Source organism: Chrysochloris asiatica, unplaced genomic scaffold (assembly GCF_000296735.1).
Source record: "Chrysochloris asiatica unplaced genomic scaffold, ChrAsi1.0 scaffold00002, whole genome shotgun sequence".
Taxonomy (NCBI): domain Eukaryota; kingdom Metazoa; phylum Chordata; class Mammalia; order Afrosoricida; family Chrysochloridae; genus Chrysochloris; species Chrysochloris asiatica.
The window spans coordinates 21,242,185-21,247,670 of NW_006408520.1; the positions used below are offsets into that span (position 1 = coordinate 21,242,185).

The 5,486-nt window shown below is 38.9% G+C and overlaps 1 pseudogene; it reads right to left on the reverse strand.

The window, feature by feature from the left end:
• Positions 1-3,527: 3,527 nt before the first annotated feature.
• LOC102812810 lies at positions 3,528-4,852 on the reverse strand (annotated as a pseudogene).
• Between the last annotated feature and the right edge of the window lie 634 nt (positions 4,853-5,486).

The window sequence follows — 5,486 nt, forward strand, 5'->3', positions numbered from 1 at the left end:
TTTCTTCCCTTGTGCCCTGGTATACCACCGATGGAATCTTAGCTAACACACCCTTCTCTGGAATGAGGAGAAACCACAGTGACACACAGCAGATGGCTTGTTAATATCATGAAAGGAAATCCATAGCCTGGAGTTGGCAATGCTCTGTTCAAGGCTATTCTGAAGTTTCTGGGCTCTTCAACATGATGGTTACTTGTGGATCCAAATTCTGACAAGTTCTATCTTTTCTCCATTTATCATGATGTTATTTATTGGTGCAGTGATGAGGATTTTTGTTTTCTTTGCATTAAGGTACAATCCATACTGAAGGCTGTAGTCTTTGATCTTCATCAGTAAAAGTTATTCATTTATGAATGAGGAGAAAATCCAATGAAGAATGATGTCTATGTCTGCTAGAGCACTAGTCTGTTCATATTACCTCCTTGGGGTCTTGCCATGCCCAGGTGTGACTCATTAGGAGGTAATTGGGTGGGGGGTGAGTAGAGGAGAACCAGCCCCACTGTGTTGTTGTTGCTGTTAAGTGCCATTGAGTCAGTTCTAACTCATACCTACCCTGTATAGGGTGTCCGAGGAGCTGTTGGTGGTTTTGAGCTGCCCATCTTGCAGTTAGCAGTTCAGTGCTTATCCTATGGCACCATACCAGGACCCCCGCCATATACCTCAATAATGTGCACTGGTTATTTGAGAATGTGTTTGACTTTCTTGTAATAAGAGGATGGTGAAAACTAAACTCAATAACTTTAAATAAAAAGGAAGACACAGAGGCTGAGCTTGATTAATCACCAAAAGACAAAGTTAACTTAGAAAAAAAGGTTGGTGACATGCCTCAAGCTTAGTTCAAATGTTTCTTTTCAATATTAAATCTCCAATATATGGCTGTAGTCCTTGGGGTGATGAAAACATGGTGTGCATCTGTATATTTGTTTGCTCCCGGCTTGTGTTTAATTATCCACAAAGGAAAAAATTTTTACAAAATGTTTCATGTTCTTCTCTTTTAACTTCCAAGACAGGAACTTCTGGGCCTCTGACAGAGAAGGTTGCAAGCCCCTTGAAAGTTTTATTAATGTAGACAGAGTATGGTTTTAATCTGTATTTTGATTACTAAAATTTATTTTCTGTGATTCATTCACGCTTGAGTTTACCATATTTGAATAAGAAGTCAGCAGTTTCGATCTTAAAAACTACTTTGGGCTTTATTTTTATTATTTAATGCAGTGCTTTGATGGTTGTCTTAGTTTTCTAGTGCTGCTGTAACAGAAATAACACAAGTGAGTGGCTTTAAACAACAGACATTTATGTTCTCATAGTTCCAGAGGCTAAAAATCCAATCTTCCCTTGTAGGCAGTCCCGGACAGATCTTGGTTCTTGGTGAGTCTTGGATGAGATTTGCCATCCCAAGTATATGTTCACATCTGTGTCTAATCAGCTCATTTTATAACTCAGAAGTGATGCGGTTTCAGAGATGCCCTACACTGATGTGACCTCATTATATATAAAAAAAACTCCTCCCAAAGCAGATTGCATCCACAGATATGTTGTTGTTGTTAAGTACCTCCAAGTCAGTTCTGACTCATAGTGACCCTGTGTAGGGTTTTCAAGGAGCAGCTGGTGGGTTTGAACTGCCAAACTTGTAGTTAGCAGTACAGTGCTTATCCTATAGCATCACACCAGGACTCCTATCCACATTGAACAGGAGTTGTTGGTGTTAGGTGCCATTGATTCGGTACTGACTTATATTGACCTTATGTACAGCAGAATGAAACACTGCCAGGTCCTGAGCCAACCTCACAATTGTTGCTACACTTGAGCCCATTTCTGCTTCCACTGTGCCAATCCATCTCATTGGGGGCTTCCTCTTTTTCGCTGACCCCACCGCTTTACCATGTCCTCCAGGGACTGGTCCCTCCTGATAATATGTCCAAAGTATGACTGATAAAGTCTTGCCATCTTGGCTTCTAAGGAACATTCTGGTTGTACTTTTCCAACACAGATTTGCTTGTTCTTTTGGTAGTCTATGACACTTTTAATATTTTCTTCAACATGCATCGATTCTCCTATGGTCTTCTTTATTCGTTGTCCAACCTTCACATGCATATGAGGTTATTGAAAATACCATGGCTTGGGTCAGGAAAACTGACATCTTTGTTCTTGAACATTTTAAATAGATGTTGTGCAGCAGATTTGTCTAATGCAATATGTCATTTGATTTCTTGACTGCTGCTTCCCTGAGTGTAGATGATTGATCTGAGCAAAATGAAATATTTTACAACTTCAATCTTTCACCATTTATCATGATGTTATTTATTGGTCCACCGGTGAGGATTTTTGTTTTCTTTAACTTGAGGTGCAACTATCCCGAAAGCTTTGGTCTTACATCTTCATCAGTAAGTATTTTAAACCTTCTTCGCTTTCAGCAAGCAAGGTTGTATCATGTGCATGTTGTTGTTGTTGTTGTTAAGTGCCTTTGAGTCGGTTCCGACCCATAGCGACCCTGTACAGGGTTTCCGAGGGTGTAAATCCTTACAGGAGTAGAAAGCCTCATCTTTCTCCCGCGGAACGGCTGGTAGTTTCGAACTGCTGACCTTAAGGTTCGCAGCCTGATTCATAACCACTACGCTACCAGATCGTATGCATATTGTGGTATTAATGAGCTTTCCTCCAATCCTGATGCCATGTTCTTCTTCATATAATCCAGCCTCTCGAATGGAATAAGTATGGTAAAAGAATACAATCCTGGTGCAGTTCTTTCCTAATTTTTAACAATTTTGTGTTCCCTTGTTCTGTTGTCTATGGACACATTTCTTGTAAACACAATTAAGTGTTCTAGAATACTCATTCTCCGCAATGTTTTCCATAGCTTGTCATGATCCACACTATGAAAAGCCTTTGCATAGTCAGTAAAGCACAGGTAAACATCTTTCAGGTATACTCTGCTTTCAGCCAAGATCCATCAGATGTCAGCAATGATATCCCTCATTATACGTCCTCTTCTGACTCTGGTCTGAACCTCTGGCAACTCCCTGTCAATATACTGTTGCAGCCAGTTTTGAATTGTGTTTAGCAAAATTTTACTTGCATGCAATATTAATGACATTATATGATGATTTCCACATTCCCTTGGGTCACCTCTCTTTGGAATGGGCACAAACATGGATCTCTTCCAATCAGTTGGCCTGGTAGTTGTCTTCCAAATTTCTTGGCATAAATGAGTAAGTGTTTCCAGTGTCACATCAATTTGTTGCAAGATTTCAATTTGTATTCCATCAATTCCTAGAGCCTTGTTCTTTGCCAATGCCTTCAGTGCACCTTGGATGTCTTCTTTCAGTATCATTGGCTTTTGATCATATGCTACTTCTTGAAATGGCTGAACATCAACCATTCCTTTTTTTTGAGACACAGCCAGTTTTATTCAAATTCTCCAAAATGTATACTTAATTGGTTATTTCTAAAATATATGTGACACTTTACACAATGGTTTTATTGTTACATCTTTTCTTTAGTCTTTTCCATCCTTTTAAAACAGTTCTTCAGTAGAAGCCTGAGTCCTGAGTTGCCCAGTTAGGAGCTTCTGATGGACTATTCTGATTAACTTTCTTCTCAATATTCATGGCCAACATCTGGCTGCTAAAAGAAAGGTTTTTGGTCTTTTCAATTACTTGCTGATGGGGTGAGACTACATTGTTACCCATAACCACATGACCTAATTTGGAATCAGTCTTGGCATCCAGCCTTGCATTTCAAATCAAATTCACAATCCACCTTTCATCTTCTTCTGGAGTCATGCTCAGTTTATCTGCCAACATGTTAATGCTGATACATTGATGGATGCAACAGAAAGTCTCGAATATGAAGAGATAGGCATTTTCAATGAAATCCTCAAGACAAGCCACCAAGAAGACAGTCACAAGCACTGATTCACATTCCCTTAGCTTTTTCTGAGCCCCATCTAAGTCAAAGTTAACATATAAGCATTCAACAAAGTCTGTAATTGGGTCTTTATATGTGTAAGATGCCTGTTGAATAACCTTGACCAGGTCTTTGAGCACTTGCCGGCATTTTCAAACATCTTTATTTGTTATGACTGCTGTAGTCAAATAGCGGAGACTATGTGGACACATTGTCTGAATTACATTAATATACTGTGGCTGGTAAAGGAAGAGATCAATAATGTTATCATGGCCTTTGGGGTGGTTGAAGAAAACAAACAAAGACCAGTGAATGAGCCATGTACACTGCTGAACAGACTGGAGTGAAGAACTCACAGAATTATTATCTATGGTCTCTTTTAACCATGTTATATCTTCCATTGTTACATCCCAATTCTGCATTAAGATTTCAGAGGCCAGTTTCCCCCAGAGCATTTCTGTCCGTTGCTGGAACCGGCACTCTAAAAAAATAAAGATAGTTAGCTGCTCCTGAGTAATTCCCACATTCACATTGGAATTTTGTGTACCTTGTAGAGAGTGTCTAAATATTCCTGCCTAAATCCATGCTTGTCTTCCAGGTATTCAAATAACATCTGACCATCTCTGGTTGACTGCATTTGCCTTTTAGTTTCTGGATCTTCAAACATCTTCACAATTGGCTCTGTTTCTGCCTGAAGTTGTTTCAGTTGTGCAATGACTGTGGTTCTTTTTTCTCTCAGATCATGAGGAATATAATCAGAATAAAGATTCTTGTATACATCCATAGCAAAGTCTACCATGTTGGTATCACTAAGAAGATCCAATTTCCCTCGTAATAATTCTTTTTCATTATATATCTCCTTTACTGAGAGAAACTCAAACAGCAGAAAGACTAGATGCTGATCCAAAAAATGTACAATGCTAGTAGTGAAGTCATACTCCACCATCTTGCCAAGGGGGTGGTGGGGCGAAGAAGCCAACCATTCCTCTTTGGTTCAGTGACTCTGAGTATTCCTTCCATCTTCTTTAGATGCTTTCTGCATCATTCAATATTTTGCCCATAGAATCCTTCAATAATACAAGCTGAGGCTTGAATTTTTTCTTCAGTTCCTTCAGCTTGTATAATGCTGAGCATGTTCTTCTGTTTTGGTTTTCTAACTCCAGATCTTGGCACGTTTCATTATAATATTTGAATTTTTCCATAGGTAACACATATTTTTGGAGGGAACACAATTCAATCCACAACAATTATTAATGAACAAACTAAATATTATCTCAAAAGTTCCTTCTTTGTATAGGACAGAAAGTAAGTTTTGAGAACCTGTGTAAGATTAATTTCTACACTGATTTGAATATAAACATCAGAGACATTCCACTGTGAACATATTTCTTTCCTTCAAAGAAGTTCTATGCTTAAAGTTCTATAGTCTGTACTAAAGGGCTTCAGTGACTCCTTGTGTGGCATTGTAAGATCAGTACTGGACTTCAAACCTCAAGGTCAGCAGTTCAAACCCACCAGCTACTACTCGGAAACAGGATCACTATGATTTGGAACCAACCCAAGGGCACTTAACAACAATA